This window comes from Oryctolagus cuniculus, chromosome 12 (genome assembly GCF_051225735.1).
Source record: "Oryctolagus cuniculus isolate XC-2025 breed Fujian yellow rabbit chromosome 12, ASM5122573v1, whole genome shotgun sequence".
In the NCBI taxonomy this organism is placed as follows: Eukaryota; Metazoa; Chordata; class Mammalia; order Lagomorpha; family Leporidae; genus Oryctolagus; species Oryctolagus cuniculus.
Genome location: NC_142878.1, coordinates 27,093,361 through 27,112,002, shown reverse-complemented (window position 1 = coordinate 27,112,002; position 18,642 = coordinate 27,093,361). Strand labels below are relative to the sequence as shown.

General features: G+C 39.5%; 1 long non-coding RNA gene across 1 annotated transcript in view; it reads right to left on the bottom strand.

The window, feature by feature from the left end:
• The window catches only part of LOC149122989 (uncharacterized), a 28,592-nt gene extending 10,720 nt beyond the window's left edge, over positions 1 to 17,872 (bottom strand). Inside the window, exon 1 of the long non-coding RNA XR_016218512.1 lies at positions 17,637 to 17,872. This is a non-coding gene — a long non-coding RNA (uncharacterized LOC149122989). The remainder of the gene's footprint in view (positions 1 to 17,636) is intronic.
• Between the last annotated feature and the right edge of the window lie 770 nt (positions 17,873 to 18,642).

The window sequence follows — 18,642 nt, the reverse complement described above, 5'->3', positions numbered from 1 at the left end:
TTGACATTTCTCTGAAGAAGCTATATAAATGGTCAACATGCATATGAAAAGAAGTTCAACATAACTAAATGCAAATCAACACCACAATGATAAGTCACCTCGCATCCATTAGGACAGTCACCATAAATTTAAAACGAAACAGAAAACAAGTACTAGCAAAGATATGGAGAAACTGCAACCCTCTTGCATGCAGAGAGAATGTAAAATGGTGCAATTGCAGTGAAAAACCATATGAAGTTTCTTTTAAAAATTGAAAATAGAATAACCATGTGGTCCCTCCAGTAATCCCACTTCCAGCTGTATGTCCAGAAAAAATGAAAACAGGATCTTGAATAGTTGCTTCCACACTTGAGTACAATGCAGCATTATTCACAATAACCAAGAGGCAGAAGTAATTGAAATGTCCATCAATGGATGAAAGGCTAAAGGAAATGTGGTAAACCCATACACAATGAAATATTATTCATTCTTAAAAATAAGGAAATTGGGGAGCAGTGTTTTGGCTCAGTGGATTAAGCCACAGCCTACAAAACCAGCATCAAATATGAGTGCCTGTTAGAGTCTTGGCTGTTCCACTCCCAATCCAGCTCCCTGCTAATGTGCCTGAGAAGGCAGCCTAGGATTTTACAAATGTTTACGCCCCTGCCACCCATGTGGGAGACCCAGAAGGAGTTCTTGTATCCTAACTTCAACATGGTGCAGCTCCAGCGGATGCAGTCACTGGGAAGTGAACCAGCAGATATGTGATCTCCCCCTCTCTCTTAACTTTTTCTATCTTTCCTTCTCCTTATATAACTCAGTGTTTTGTTTAAATATATCTCTAAAATAAGGAATTCTATCATAAGTTACAATGTGGATTAATCTTGAGAATATCAAGGGGGGGCCGACACTGTGGCATAGCGGATAAAGCCACTGCCTACAGTGCCGGCATCCCATATGGGCACCAGTTCAAGTCCTGGCTGCTCTTCTTCTGATCCAGCTCTCTGCTATGACCCGGGAAAACAGTAGAAGATGGGGCTCCTGCACCCATCTGAAAGACTGGGAAGAAGCTACTGGCTCCTGGCTTCAGATCAGTGCATCTCCAGCCATTGCAGCCAACTGAAGAGTGAACCAGCGGATGAAAGACCTCTCTCTCTCTCTGCCTCTCCTCTCTATGTAACTCAGCCATTCAAATAAATAAAAAAAAATTTTAAAGAAATTTTAAAAAATAGAATATTAAGTAGACCAACATGAAGAATCTAAAATAGTCAAACTCTCACAAACAGTAGAGCAGTGGTTGCCAGGGGCTAGGAGGAGAAGATTAGGGTAGGTGTGTAAAGGGTATAGAGCTTCTGTTACACAAGATGGCCCAGTTGTAAAGGTCTGTTGCACAACATTGTGCATGTAGTAAACTATGCTGTACTAAACATGTAGGCATTGCTAAGATTAATAGATGCTATTTTATAGTTTTTTAGCACAAGGAATAAAAAAGAAGAGAGAAGGAACTCACTATACCATATATGCACATGAGATTTCTTACTGATCATTGAGAAAGCAAGTGTGGGTCATTACTGCATGTAGAACTGGGAAAAGGAGCCAGAGATAGGTCACATCTATCATGCAAGAACTAGAAGCTTCAGACTACAGTCTGCGAGATCCAGTGCTAGAAAGGTGCAAAAGAGAAGTGAAAGAAGACAAATGATACTGGGATGAAACAACTCAAAGTGAGCATGTTTATTCAGCCTCAGCACGAAGCAGGTTTCTTTTTAGTGTAACAGAAAAAAAATACACCAAGGGAGAGTTCATGGCTTGATCTGTGCTATGGTTGGAATGTTTGTGTTCTTCCAAAGTGTACAATGAAGTTTATTACCCATTGCAATTGGGAGGTGGGGCCTTTTGGGAAATATTATGTCATGAAGATTCAGCTGTCCCTGTTGGAATGAATGCCTCCATGAACGACATCGGAGAGAGCTGCGGGGCCCTTCCATGTCTCCCGTCTCAGGAGAGGATCGTGGTGGTCCCGCTTCTGCTCCTTCTGCCGTGTAGAGATGCAGCAGTCTGGCACCCCCCTGGAAGGAGTGAGTGTGTCCTCCTTACCAGAGACCAACTCAGTGAGCATCTCGACCCTCAGCTTCTCTGCCTCTGTGATTCAGAGAAATAAATCTCCAGAATTTATGAATAACACAGACTGTGGTATTCGGTTAGGATGAACAGACTGAGAAGACACAAGAATACAATCACCATTCTAAGAAACTCCATTCGTATCCCCAAATTTGATACTGCCATCACTTCCTTTCTGTCAGTCCGTATATTCTGAACAAAACTTCTCTCCTGTAATGGCTTTCCATTAAGAATTCACTCATAATTCTCCACTCATCATCCCTAGGGAACTTACATGGGAGGAGTCTTCAAAAAGCTCATAGAGAATACATAGTATAAAAAACTATGCAGGGATTTCACACACTTACGCATCAAAATGAACACATCTCTTAGTTCCATTTTCCATCAACTTTTTGAAGCTCTTTTAGACTATCACAGCTTCAGCCAGAACTTAAATGCAGACAACACTCCAATCTACATTGGTGGCCTGTAAGTACTCATCTCATGAACTCCTACATTATCTGCTTATATCTACCACATGTGGTCCCCCTCTTTAAACTCAACACACACCTAATAAATTGCTTTCCTGCACTCTTTAGTAACTTAGTCTTTCTCCTAGTTGTCTTAATTCTGCTAATAGCAATATCTATTCAAGTAGCCATGCATTAAAAACCCGTGACTTTCTATTCTCTATTGCTCTCACACAGTAAGTTCTCGAACCTGGTAGATTCATTCTCTGCAAGTTGGTTCCCCCCCACTTTTTTTTAAAAGAATTATTTTAATTTATTTGAAAGAGGAGTTACCAAGAGAAGTAGAGCCAGAGAGAGAGAAGCTTCCATTCTGTTGGTGCACTCCCCAAATGACCGCAACAGCCAGAGCTGAGCTGATCCGAAACCAGGAGCCAGGAGCTTCTTCCCAGTCTCCCACGTGGGTGCTAGGGACCAAGGACTTGGGCCATCTTCCACTTCTTTCCCAGGCCATAGCAGAGAGCTGGATCAGAAGAGGAGCAGCCAGGATTCGAACCAGCGCCCATATGGGATGCCGGTACTGCAGGCTGGGGCTTTAAGCCCTTCACCACAGCACAAGCCCCATCGAGTTGGTTCACTTTTAATCAACTTGTTTTCTCTCTCAAGAACTAATTCAAGACCTCATCATTCCCTGTCTCCCTTTATCCAATTCCCCCATAAGAATTCTAGGCAATTTACCAGACCAGCCATTCTAATCTAGTACTGGCTATCCCGGTCTCTGTGGAACACCACAGCACATTGTTAAATCGTCTTATTTCATTTTGCTTTAAAATCATTTTGTCACAGAATTTTGCAATATTGGAAAAGTTGATGCAGGCCTTTCTTGTGTGTAAAGAAGCATCTAAAAGAGATTTTTGTGCAGATGTTATTTAAAAATTTTACTGAAATTGAATTCAATTTGCAAAGATTTCTTTGAAAAAGAAAACATCAGTTTTAATACCAATTTGAATAAATTTTTCTTCAAGGCATCCATCAATATTGTATGTATCATTATAAAATATTGGTTTACTAGATATTTTACAAAGGACTAATTTGAATAAAACAAATGAGGTTATTGTACAAAGTTTGTACAGTTCTTCATATCTCTCATTATTTTGATATCATGGTTTATTTGGCTTCAAAAATACTCATGATTTTATACTGTTCCTCAAATATGCACATCAATATGTACACAAATATGCACATACCAGATAACTAAGTGGGAAGAAATTTATTTGGCCTAGTTTTAAAGAAAGAGCAAACTCATTGTACCTGAAGAGGAGAAACATCTAGGCTAACTCGTAAGCTGATTCAAGTTGTTCAACTTCAAATTCAGTGCCCCATGAGTGACTGATGGAGGAAATACACTTTATGGAGATGATGAATAATACTACATATTGTTTGTAAATAATATTTCAGAGTTATTCCTCTACAGAATATTAGATAAAATATTAGATCTAAGTTATAAAAGTTGGGTAAATACATGCATCATTTATCAATTTAAAAGAAATGTGAATTTATAAGGCTTTATGAATACAGTTGACTCTCCCATGTTTCATCTATCTTTGCAGTCCTAGTACTCACAGAATTCTGTTTTGAGAAGCTGGTCAATAACTAATGAGCTCAACTTTCATATTCTTTTATCTCTAACGCTCTTGAGAAGTTGAAAATTTCACTCATATCTGCTTTCTAATCTAGGCAAAGCTTTTAGTAGCCTGAGTGTCCCTGAGTAGGTCAGTTGATGAAATAAGAATCAGAGTGAAAATATCCCAAGGCAAGTCAATTCTGCCTAGACAAAATTTCATATAGATCTGAAAGACTTTACTTAGACCACTCTGCATTGCTATATCACCAGGGAGAGCTGAATTTGCAGTTTTTCCCATCACATAGTGCAGGTGTAAACATGAGACAGATATTAAAATGATTTCAGAGAAGTTGGAAGGAATAAAGAATAAAGACTACACCACTACAGATAAGGCAGGAATGTTGCATAGAAACAGAGAAAGCCTTTACATGGTTTCTTCAATCCTTGTCCCACCACAATGCCTCTTTCAGCTTTACTACTTAAGTACGGCACAGAAATCACAAGTAGCACCTGGAAACTGGATGGAAATGTAGACCCCAAGGCCTTACCTATGACTGAACCCATCAATATACATTTTTACAAATTTCACAGTTGACTAATACAGTAAAGTCTTAAATGAAAAAAAATTATTTGAAATTGTAAATGATACCATAGTGTCCCAATCAAAACACCCAGGAAATTCTTCTCAGATCTAGAAAAATGATGCTAAAATTCACATGGAAACACATAAGACCTCAAATAGCTAAACAGTCTTATACAACAAAAACTAAGCTGAAGGCATCACGATACAGATTTCAAGACATACTGCAGAGCTGATATAATCAAAGCAGCCTAGTACAGGCACAAAACCAGACATGCAGACCACCGGAACAGAATGGAAACCTCAGAAATAAATCTACACATCTACAACCAACTTATCTTTGACAAAGGAGCGAAAATCAGTCCCTGGAGCAAGGACCGTCTTCAACAAATGGTACTGGGAAAACTGCATCTCCACATACAGAAGTATGAAACAAGACCCCTACCTTACACTTTACACAAAAACCCACTCAAAATGGATCAAAGACCTAAATCTATGGCCTAATATCATCAAATTACTAGAGAACATTGGGGAATCTCTACATTGGCATAGGCAAAGCCTTCTTGCAAAAGACCCCAGAGGCACAGACAATCAAATCCAAAATTCACAAATGGGTTTACATCAAGCTGAGAAGCTTCTGAACTGAAAAAGAAACACTCAGCAAAGTGAAGAGGCAAGCAACAGAATGGGAGAAAATATTTGCAAACTATGCAATTAATAAAGGATTAATATCCAGAAGCTATTAAAAAAAACTCAAGAAATTCAGCAACAACGAACAAAAAATCCAGTTAAGAAATGGGCAAAGGACTTGAAAAGGTTATGTTTCAAGAGAGGAAATTCAAATGGCCAACAGATTCACACAAAAAAATGCTCAGGATCACTAGTCATCAGAGAAACACAAATCAAAACCACAGTGCCATTTCACTACATCCCTGTTGGAATGGCTGTCACACAAAAATCAAAAAACAACAAATGCTGATGAGGATGTAGGAAAAAAGGTACCCTAATCCACTATTGGTGGGAATATAAACTGGTACAGCCACTGTGGAAGACAGTATGGAGATACCTCAGAAATCTGAATAAAGACCTACCATATGACTCAGCCATCCTACTCCTTGGAATTTACTCAAAAAAGAAGTTATCATCTGAAAGTCATCTGTGCCCAAATGTTAATTGCAGCACAATTCACATTAGTTAAGATATGGAAACAACCCAGATGTCCATCAACAAAAGACTAGATAAAGAAATTATGGTAAAACACACTATGAAATACTACACAGTGTTTAAAAAATTGAAATCCTGTCATTTGCAACAAAATGGATGGAACTTGAAACCATTATACTTAGTGAAATAAGGCAGTCTCATAAAGACAAACAACACATTCTTCCTGACCTGTGGTAACTAATAGAATACCTAAAAGGTAATCTATAGGAGTGAAACTGACACTTTGAGATGCAATGATTTTTTAACAGTCCTCATCTCAAATATTAAGGGACAGTGTTTTTTTCCTCCATACATTTGTTGAACTCTTTACTTATTGTAGGGTTAATTGTATGAGTATAAAGTTAACTGAAAATAGATCTTTGCAAAAAATAAGAATGGGAGTAAGGGAGGGAGGAGGACGAAGGGTGGTAGCATGGGTGGAAAGGAGGGTAGGGTGGGAAATATCACTCTGTTTCTGAATCTATATATATATATGTATGTGTGTATATATATATATGACATTTTTATACGTTATATAAAATTTTTAAAAGATACTTCAATGCACTAGCAGTAAATAATTGGTAAGACCTAAGACTGGGCCGTTCTTGATGAGGTATTTAAACAGGAAAATGCTATCTGATCTAATCAATGCCAATAACAGGATACTGCTTCCTGCCTTATTCATATTTGACTCCACAGCAAACATAGCAAACAGCTGGGAAACTCAGTGATATGATAGTTGTTTACCCATCAGCAAAAAAAATTCCTCAATGAAGATTTCACCCCTCAACACACAGAAATGCATGAAGGCATCCATATTACTGTACACAAATGCTTCAAAGAATACATATGAGTCAGCACAGGCACTGCCATCATTTTCCCCACCGAAAACACCACTGGCAATACTTAGTGGAAAGACAAGCGCATCCAACTGCACATACAAAACTGCTTCCTGTCCACTGGTGCAGGAACAAGCAGAAAGTCAAACCAATTCAAAAAATTAATTGAAGTTATGATCAGTGTTCTGAAAACAATAAAACTAAAGGTATTCTTTCAGAATTAGGTGTTCAGAGCTGATTCACCTTGTAGCTTGTGGAAAAGAGCAGCAGTTCTTCACAGCCCGGAAGCACATATACAGCAACATTCGACAGATGTTACTCTAGAACCTGGACCCCAACCCTTGCTACCTCCACAGCTCTGATGGAACTTGTAAAATATCAAAGGTCACCAAGCTATGGATGTATGGCTTATTTGCTAAATCAGAGGACACGCAGAGAAAGAAGATTCTGGGGCTGCCTTCAGCATAAGCTAAACCAATGACTGTGGGACACAGATACTGGGGACAGCTATTCTGAATCTACTTGGGAGCAGAATCAAAACAGGTATAGGAGCCAGAGGACTAAGCCTGGCCACATGGGGAAAATCTTTACAGATGTTTTAAATTGCAGGCTGAGCCAAATAATGCCATATTGCTCTTTAGGACTCAGCTTCTTCAACTTGGATCTCCCTTTACTTGTGATGCTCCATCAGGGTCCCTGAAGAGCTGTAGTTATTCATTATGGATTATGTGTACACCTTTCAGCACAGCGGTATCCGTCTCTGTTCTCCCTATCAGACATCACAAGGTTAATGCAGAAAATGCCATCTGAGTGTTAATCATGTATGAAAAGTGCTGCAGAGCAGAAGAGGATTGAGAGGACGGCAAGTAACGAAAATGCATCCGCTTGCTGGAATATGTGTGCACAAGGAATGAATGGTGCGAGATGCACATCCTTGCAGCTCCTAACAAAAACAGGCGACAAGGCACCTTGTTTGAAGGACACAGTTGGTATTCCCAACATTCACATCACCTACTTCATGGTGCGCAGGTGCCTTGGACCATGTGGTCTGGAAGCATCTCTCTCTCTCTGAAAACAACGTCCTTAAAGACAATACACTTCGGGTTTTGTCATAAAAAGGAGAGGTAGGATGCTATGAAAAAGCAAATGCTGTTATTATATCATACATGGAGAACTTGTAACTGAAGTTCAGATTCTTTTTACATGCCAAAACTTTTTTTCCATTTTAACTTTTGATAAGGTTTTAATATTTTTGGACTATACATTTGGATGCACAAAAATGATAATGTTCTTTATAACTAAACTTACTTCAAGAGCCACTGTTTCTTCACTTTTGCCGGTGAAAAGTAATTCTAGTTTTTCTAGGTTAAAATTCAGTCCTTTCTGATGAGTTACTCAGTCCATTCAGGACCCCTTCCCTCCCATTCTTTCCTTCTTTCTCATTCTGAGATTATTGGGTTCTGGACCAAGAGGAGGGTGCAGGAGAAAGGCACACGTCATGATGTATACTTACTGTCCTTTCTTTCATAAATTTTTATTTTTTTGCCTAATAATAACTGCATACCTTTGTGACAAACAATGTATACTACACATGCCCTCTCACACATGTATACTGTGGGATGATTATGCCAAGCTAATTATCATATCCATTCATCCCTTCACATCCTCATCTGACTGTACTTCTTAAGTCATCTTCATCACTTTTGTCTCCAGCCTAAGGCAGCTAGGAACACACACATCAACTGCTGATACAAGGATGGATATTGGGAGTACAGGCTCATCTCAGCCACTTCAGGGGAGTGCTTCGGAGGTGCGAAGGTACTAGAAATCTCTTTTATTAATCCTTACACTGTATTAGACAAACGCTGAAAGACTTACTTCCTGAGAACTTTGGAGACCTATGGTATTCCATTGTACATATAGTTTACCTAAGAATCTCACAGCATTCCTATTCTACAACCCAGAGTTGTAAGATGCTGTCCTCTGACCTCCTAAATCTATCTGAGACTTTAATCACAATCCCTTCCCCTCAAGATTCACTAAAGCCAGAGGTAGCACTGGGCCCCTAAAGGGACCTGGGCAGTATCTAAGTTCTAGTCTTATCCTCCTCCATTTCTCTTATCCTCTCTGGCTGGGAGATGGCATTCACCTCATCAAGCATGCTTCCAATTTCATGCTCCGAATCTTCCAGGCTTCGGGTCTTACTATGTGAAGTCCAGCTTTTGGAATTCATGAAATCTTTTTTCCTACCTGAGTCCCTGGCTCTTCCAATTGAGAGCTTGAGCGCTTAAGACTTTTATCTCTTTCATAGATATTCAAAAGTATGCACAGGAACTCAAAAGCCAAGAATTGTGACTCTTTTTTGTTCCATCTCCATCCTACACACCAAACAAATATAGATAGCTTCTACTCATCATGGAAACAGAAGTGAAAGTTAAAAGTTGGAAGGAATTAAAAAAATATTATTTAATATTAAAGTATTACACTGCTACACAGGACTTATTCAGTAAGGAATGCTGGACCTAACTGTGCGTTTCCTGGATATTGTAGGATCCTTATTTGCCTGGGTCGTTATTCTCAACTGTGATCATCTTTGAGTTTTGCTGTCTGTCTCTCCTGTCAGACTGTCAGCTATCACTGCTATTTTGAAGACCACCTCCAGAAACTTCTTCTCTGACTCATTTCTAGTTTGTGCTTTTTTGTCTGCTATAAACTGGGAAATCAGATTTTTAAAAAAAGCTTTGTTTTTAAAATAAAAATGTGTTAAAGAGAAGTCAATAAGATGATGGCACTAGGAATTAAGTGTATGCCTTCGTAACCATTATGTCAGCCTTAAAGGATGTTTCATTTTTACTTATCCATTTATTTTTGTACTTCCATGTGTGGACTGAGTTCCCAAGGGTAGAGGTTGTCAGAAATTCCACCTCTGAATGAGCAAATCATTACTACAATTTAAAGCACAGTACATATCTTTCACTTTTATAAAAATGGCATGATAAAAGCCTTATAATTTATACTGGGGGCATCATATTTGAACTTCAAATGGGAGTCAAAGCTCAGTAGGTTATTTTTGGTCAGCCCTACAAAAGACAAGTGCACCATTAGGAAGTAACGAGTTTTTGCTTCTGTTTTCATGACTTGGGTGTATTTCCATTTCTCTTCCCATGAGAATACTGACTTCGGTAATTCAGAGTTCAGATTTCTGACTCAGCTGCAGCCAGAAAGGTTTCAAGCGTAGGTCTTCAATCGTGAGAAACAGTACACACATTGTACCACAGAACCAAGATATTTCCTGATAATTGTTTGAAAATGTCTCAGATTAAGATAAAGTCACAAGTAAAAATATAAGGACACTCAAGCAATCTTAGAGAATTAGTAAGCATCCAGTAGTATGGTACAGCAACCATCTTCCTTCAGCATCTGACCTCACAAGGGAAATAACTTCCTGACTCAAGGCTGACATCTTTTACCTTTGGGGCTGCTCCATTTTCCCAGGTATTAATGGCAAGATTGCTTCTGGTGAGTAGAAACCAAGGATCAACAACACAGAGTCAGTTCCACAACCCACAGGAAGTCCTAGGAGCATGTTCCGAGGCTCACTCTTCCTAGTTTCTAGGGCTGAAAACATCGCTGGAATTACAGCCTGTCAGCTAGACTGTTTTGTTTTGTTTCTCATTTTCTCCACCTTTCACTTGCTAATAGGAGGAATATGTTACACTTGCAGGTGAGACATCCAAACTTATTCCTGTTCTACTTATAAGCACTTCATTAACTTTAATGACTATATCCTCCTGGACAATACAGCATCCACATCTTGCCACCTGCTCTCAGCTGCAGCTCCACAGTTGCTCTCTTGTACCTCCTGGTTTAGTAGAATCTTCACCCTTTGCCTCTTCAAATGATTATTTACACTTAGTGGATATGCACATTGGATTAATTCCTGCATTTAGGAAATACTTATTTGCACACTAGGTGATAAATACATTAACACAGTCCCCTCCTCACATACTAATTATCCATTGTTGCATAAAAATATTACCAAAGGGGCCGGCACTGTGGTGTAGAAAGTTAAGCCTCCACCTGCAGTGCTGACATCCCACATGGGTGCCAGTTCAAGTCCCAGCTGCTCCATTTCCCATCCAGTTCACTGCTAATATGCCTTAGAACATAATCTAGGATTGCCCAAATAGCTGGGCAGCTGAATGCATTTTGGGGACCCAGATGAAGCTCCTGGCGTTGGCTTGGCCCAACCCTGACCACTGTGGCCACTTGGGGAGTGAATCAGCTGATTAAAGATTCCTCTTTGCATTTCTCCCTTTCTCTCTTTAACTTTGCTTTTAAATTAGTAGATAAATCTTTTTTTAAAAAACACACATTTATTATCTCCATGTTTCTATGGATCAGGAGTCCATGCCCTAATTGTGTATGCCTTATCATCTAGCAAGGTGCACAGTTAGATGATTCTCTGTGACCCTGTGTAGCAATGCTCAGGGACTTCTCTTTATTCACAGGCAGAGGGGAAGATGAGGCAAACAGGCATGTGCCTGTGGTTTACAGAGTTTACAGTCATGCCTAAGAGTAGAGTATTGTTGAGCTGAGGGTTCTGATGATTGAAAGAGTAAAGCAAGACAAAAGAAAACTCTCCCTGGGCCACCACATTCCAGATGGAAATTCTATGTCTGAGAATTCTAAATTTGAACAAAATTTTCCAGGTCATTATGGACCTGGATTTGTCAGCTTACAACATACATGGACCACCATCTAGATTCCTATATCAGGCATCTCAAATTCTAGGGACTGACCTGCCAATAACACATGACAAAGGTAATTTAGGGGAAAGATCTCAGAAGAGAGCTACCTGATATGAGTAGGAGCTATTCTAGGGGCTGGATGGAAATGTAATGATTTTCAACCACAAAAAATGAGCCTGTCGGATTCTCAGAGAAGAGCATAACTGAGCAAAAGCCCCGGATTCTGTGCTCTGTAATCCATCTCCATGATTTCCCCAAGGTCTTTGCTCCCAGCCAGCAAGGATATTAAAGGAGACTCACTGCTGAGAGACACAAGACTCCTCCAAAAGATAACTTGGACTTGATGTCTTGCTGTGGCCTTACTAACCTCTTCTTAGAACTGAGCAACTGGAATCTCCTTCCACTCAATCATCCTTCCTTTGCTCCTTCTCTCTCTGGGGGGTCAGAATGGCATTTCTTTTCTCACTGGGGGGTCAGAATGGCATTTCTGTATAGCAGCTCTCTCAGTTTCCACCAGATTCCTCCCTGTTTCCTCTCACAGGTATTTTCACTAACAAATTCATCGCATCTTTAATCCTGTCTTGGCATTGGATTATCAGAAAAAATGGACTAATCCAGAAGGGAAAAGGAGAGCTTCCTGGAATAATCTCATCAGAGCCAATTCATTGGAAGGAGGCATCACACAATTTAAAGAGGATTTATTGGATATATCATAATATAATCAGTGTTGATGGTCCCTAGCCCTTGTTCACATTGCCTCTTGAAAACATTCCTGAGTTGCCCTTTTTACTAGAAACCCTTAATATATTAATACCAAAGCACGAGAGAATTTTATACAACCAATATCTACACAGGTGTTCATAATATTATAAAGAAAAGGATTAGAAACTATCCACACATGTAGCAGCAAGTAATACCCATGTAACAACAACAGATTAAAATATTTGGGTAGTATAACAAAAGCAAGTGGAGCCATTCAAAACATGTAGCTTAAGTATATTCACTGGCACAACAAGGTATGTCAATACTTGTAGATTGAGATTGGTAGCATTAGAGGATTTGGGGGAGTGTTATTAGTTTAGCTTATTTTCAGTTTCTAAATTATTTGCAATGAACATATACCAATTATAGAATAAAGACAATCAGCTATTTAATTGGTGTCTGCAGGTGCTGAGAATAGAACTGCTTTGTGGGCTGACCCATTTTAGGCAGGAAAGAGAATGTAATGTATCACAGCCCCGCCCAAGGTGTGACCCAGCAGCAGATGCACGAAACGTCACAGCAGCAATGTGAGGGGGTCTACAGAGTACAGATGATGAGTGGAAGAACATACCAAGGATCTAACTTAAACTCAGGAAAGTTGGATCCAGGGATGCAGGAGGTCATCGTTAGGACAGAAAAGTACCCTAATTACCTGGGTTTTATGCCACTCAGCTAGTGCCATCAGAGGAAGAAGAGAAGGGGATCAAATTTCAGTCAAGGAGATAATTCTCAATCACATAAACCCTCCATTATCTTAGAAGAACTAGACCTGGAATTACAGAAATGCTTACACCTAGGGGTTGTGCTACAGAAAATACTGCGGGATACCACAAGTTTGTCTGCAGGTGTGGCTGGGCTGGAGAAACATGGGAACGTAACCTCTCAAAATGTTTTCTTACTCTCTGAAATACATATTCTATCAATATGCAAGTATCATTGTCTGCTTACTAAAATCTGTCCCCAGCCCTTCTCCTAATAGTTACATTTTCAACCTTTCTTGTCACTGGCTTTGGGCTAGCTTAGAACATGCATAGGCATCTGTCACTCTGTCTTTATGCCTCAGAAGCATCACCTGGAATGGCCGGATCTCACAGCTCTAGTTTCTACAGAACCAACTCTGGTGTGTCGGTGCCTTAGTTTTAGCTTCCTGTAGGTAATCCACTGTCCTCCCAGCTTTGTAGATACTAGCAGTTTCCTGTTGTTGTTCATATGTGAGTTATGCCCAGTCCCTTATTGGGTCTGGAATGGTCACCTATATATCAAACAGTCTGATACTACTTTCCCCTGGTGGAAATGTCTAGAGTGGACTTCACTTTCTTGAGTCAACCCAACTCTACCGAAACTGATGGAAGTGACTCACTCTATCTGTCAACTCAAGGAAATCCTAGCAACTGACAGCTGGAAATTTATGTGATATCTTTATATTTATTGGGTTTTACATACCAACAGGAAAGTCAGCCATCCATATTAATGAAGTAACAGACAACTCTGTTTTCTAGCAGCTAATAACCAGGAAGGGCACCTCAACCTCAATCAGAAAAAGATCCTGTCTTTTCTCTAACATGGGAGCCAGCAGTCCTAATAGCAAGAATGGCACAGCAGTTACTTTACTTGGAGTCACTCAGTGTTCACTCCCTGAATCTGTTTTTGTTTAGTCTGACCTGCAAAGCGATTTCAAAATTTTAATGACGTTTGCTTGTGGTCCTTCTGTCACCTAAAGAATTTCTATTTTTCTCTGGATGAAGATTTCCATTTTCCATGTTTAGCAGATCCTCTTGACATGATGCCAAGGCAGGCCTTCACCTTTGATGGTGCCCTTGAGATTTTCCAGGTCTCTGATATTTATCACTGGCTTCCTTGTCTCAGTGTTTCCCTCTTTCCCGCATAGCATCCCACGCACCTTTATGCGCGTGTGCCCGGTAAATCAGCAGTGCAAGCAAAGGCATGTCCAGATCAGAGTGACTGTCCCATTACATGTAATTGTCATTATCTCAGCAACACTCAGCTAGGAGAAAGGAGAATTTCAAACCTTCTTATGCCAAATGGCTTTCCTAGGGAAACCACATAGGCTAAAACCCTGGCACCTCACATACAAAGGTACTTCGAAAGGTTCATGAAAGTATAGAACTAAAATAAGTTCATCTTTAAAAAAATGTTTAAATATATACTCAGATTTTTACAATACACATGTTCCATGAACTTTCTGAAGGTCCCTTAAACAAGCTACATAGCACTAGGCAAATTATTCAACTTCTATAACTCAGTTTCTACAGTTGCTAAATGAAGATAATAACAGTACCAACTTCGTTTGATTGCAAAGAGAATTCAATTAATTTAGTCCTGCAAATTTTGAGAAATAGCACTTGCCTTTGCAGGAGGTCCTCCGTAAATAAGAGGGACATTATCTTGTAATTCCATTTTTCTATGAACGCTTTTCAAATTCCTTCATAGAACACTCAGTGGGGATAAAAATAAAACAGAATAAAACTCTTACTAGTAATAAGTCCTTTTAACAATCTTGAAAACCTTGGCACCATAAACAAAGTTATATTCACTTTTAATTTTTTACAGAGAAGCTTCACAGAAATATGAACAAATGGCTATATATTTTACATAAATACATTATACAACAAGATTTGTAAAAAAAAATCAATGTGCAGTAGAATCATGATTGATTTTGTTTGCATTTGAAGAGGTGACTAAAATATTGTCACCTTTGAAAAGTTATCATAATCTCATCCCTTGGGATTTTTTTTTAGAAAAGTGAAACCGTCCTTGAGGCAGAGACATTTGTAGATCCCTCGCCAAGTGTCAAAAATCTGTAGAATTCACATTCTTCTAAGGTAGAATGGAAAGTATCAGATATACTTGCTTCCTTAAACACTTGTTTAATCTACCTCAACAACCTTTGTAAAGATTATGATGGAAATTGGTATTTTAGTGCAGGTCTCTGTGTCAGACAACTTAGAAGTGCTATATCATTCTGTTAAAGGTTAAATTCCACCAAACATTAAAAAAAAATCATCACAGACTAGTCTACTTCAATGTTCAAAAATAGGTCTTTTCAACTTAAAAAATATTGAATTTTTCCTCTTGAAATATAGCCTTCAGAATCGCACTGTTTCTGAAATATATTTTTTGACGAGCAACAGTACTAGTAAACACTATAGGGCCAAATGATACGTATCCTTGTACACAGTCAGTTCCTGTGATAGGAAAATCTCACTTAGAAGTTTTGCAAGTTTGTTTTAGGCAAAGCATCTGAAGCTCAACCACTTCCAAAACTGTCAGTGGCTCCTGCATTTAAAAAGCAAGCCAGGACCACACTGAGATTCTTAAAAATGGCTCCAGCCATTTTTACCAATTCTCTGCTACCATCTCCTATGTTTATAATTACTACTTCATTATTTACAGATACGTATTGTGGCTCTGAGACTGTCAGAGTGAGCTACTGGTAAAAGCAAACTCTTTTGTAAAAGCTTTGTTGTTTTTATTTGAAAGGGAATACAATAAACTGCTTTGGGAACTGAAATCCCTGGTTTCAAAACATGGGCGATACTTTACAAGATGTGTAACACTAGTAGCTCTGAGCTTCAGCTTCCTTATCTGCCAAAGTAGTGCACTGTCAGGAGGATTCTATGAAATATAGGCCAGGATATGAAATAGGTGAAATCTACGAAATACAGAATGGGGTACACACAGAGGTAGTCATCAGATCGTGCCTTTATGGAAAATGAGGTGGCAACGTGTGTGACTGAGAAGGTTTCAGCCACACACACCAACAAATGAGCATTACCCACCCGTAAATGCTTCTATTTCTTCTCTCTCCCCATGTGACTGTAACCCAAAAAGTGAACAACTCCTGTGTTAACTTATCTAATCAAACTCCATCTACTGTAATTGTCTTCTGGCAGAATCAAACTACAGGTTAATCTACATGGACTATTCCCAGGTCTAAGTATCTACTAACGTAAGAAATGGGTTGGGTTTCTTTGCAGATATTAACATGTAAATATACTAAATGGAAATTTGCTACAAAGAAAAGCAGTTTTAAATGCCAATCATAGGCCTTTGGCCATCTGGAACATGAACTGCTGTTCGTTTCTCTCTCTCTCTCTCTCTCTCTCTCTCTCTCTCTTTCTCTCTCTCCCTCCCTCCCTCTGTAGTTCTGACTTTCAAATAAATAAATCTAAAAAGGGAGATTTGAGAGCAATTGGCATTTCGGCTTAGCAGAGAGAGATCCTGCCTGCCAGCATTCAAAATGGGACCAGTTCATGTCTCATCTGCTCGACTTCTGATCCAGCTCCCTGCTAATGGCCTGAGAAAATTAGTTAAAGATGTCCCAAGAGTTTGGGCACCTGCACCAACATGGGAGACCTGGTGGAGCTTCTAGCTCCTGACTTTGGCCTGGCTCAGCTCTGTCTGTTGCAGCCATCTGGTAAGTAAACCAGTGGATGGAAGAACTCTCTGTATCTCTGTATCTCTCTCTGTAGTTCTTTTCAAATAAATAAATATGTCTTTAAAAAAACCTGCCAAGCATATTTCAAGGACCACAAGATGTTTTCAACAACCATATTTGTCCCCAGTGGTTTCACTCCAGATCAGATTGATGCCACAACCGGATAGCTACAAAATCCCATGGAGGTCATATCTAAAATTTCTGAGAATTCCAAGTCCCCTCAAAACGCACCCTCTTACCCTCCTCCCTCACTTCTGTCCTCAGAAAGTCCTCCCAGGATGCCCATGCAATTTTGGAGCTGACACGTGCCTAACAAAAGACCCTTGAACTTTTAAGGGAAAGTAATATTGAAGTTGGAGTTAAGAACTGACCAAGTCCTAATTATTAGAGGCTTAAAAGAGATTTCTTGAAGATGTTTCAATACTTCTCACTTAGCTTCAAGGGGCTTTTAGACAAACAGATGACAACTTGTAAACAGATGCATATTCTAGATAACTATGTCCATAGAGACTAAAATACCCATTGGGCTCACTTTTATAGTAGTTAGTTCGAACGTGGGAATGGGGGGAGGTGGCCATAAGAAGGCTTCCCAGAAAGATGGCAATTCAGAGAGATATTGAAATGAAAGTACGGTCATCAAGTTCACCAAGCTGAAAAGGACAACTAGAAGATATATTTCAAGTAAAGAAAACAACTTGAGGGGGAAAACACAAAAATATGAAAGTAAAAAAGCACATTGTGGGAAAACAGAGCATACAGCTATCCTGCTTAGTGATGGTTTCCTAAGGGAAACTTTTAAAATAAAACCGTTGCTCTCTGGGTATTCTCCATTAAAAGGCAGGGGTGGGGGTGTCATATGCAAACTTACATACCTACACGCTGTGCCATGTGTAGTTTTCACATTCTCAGAGCACACTCCAACGTTGTCTTGAAATAAGAGTTACTCACCAGACGGCATTTTATAGCCTCAGCCGGTGAGCGTTAAGAGGCACCATCAGGAAGTAGCTCTCGGCCAAAGAGCTTTCACGGGATACGCCTGGGCTGGCAAACAGCTCTGACCCATCAGGACTATGGAGAGATGAAGTTGCTTGACCTGCAGCTGGGAAACAAAGGAAGAAGATGGCGCAGAGACTGACATGCCAGAGACTAAACCTTGTACCTTAAAGGAAACAGGAGCAAATCCGTGAGGTCACGTGCAGCACTTAGTAAACGACACTGAAACCTAACACAACTGATCGGCCAACTGCAAAAAAAAAAAAAAAAAAAAAAAAAAAAATGTTGAATGGAAGAAAGTAAAAATAGAGGTGTGGCAGTGAGGCAAGCAGACTGGAAGTAAGGATAGGAACGAAGATCAGCTGCCACTCTGTGTGGTGTGAGAAAAGAACTGCGGCCCATGTATTCAGCACAAACTCAATTCTAAGCCAGGTATGCGGACGGCCTGTAGCTGCAGCTTAGAATATGCTGGGAGATATGGCAAGAAGGAGGTTAAGAAGGGGAAAGTCTCGTGTTCCAAGCTGAAGGACTGGAAACTGTTCTCTAGGGGAAGCAGCAGAAAAAATTCAATGTTTTTAACTGATGAAATGGCAGGAAGGGATGTGTTTAATAACTGAAATTGCTGATGGAGAACCACTTCTTTTTTAGCACCACAGAATGATATTATCTAGGAAATGAACTAGAGATTCACACTACCAAAGAATAATAAAGAAAAAAGCTAAGCAATGTAAAATATGTAAATATATATGTATAAATACAAAAACATATAAAAATCATCAAACACCTCTAACTCTGAACCTGGGTTTCTCAATTCCACAGAAACGAACCTAACAGGGCGGCCTGGTCTGGCTCCAATTGTCATTTGATCTGTCCACTCTTAGTACC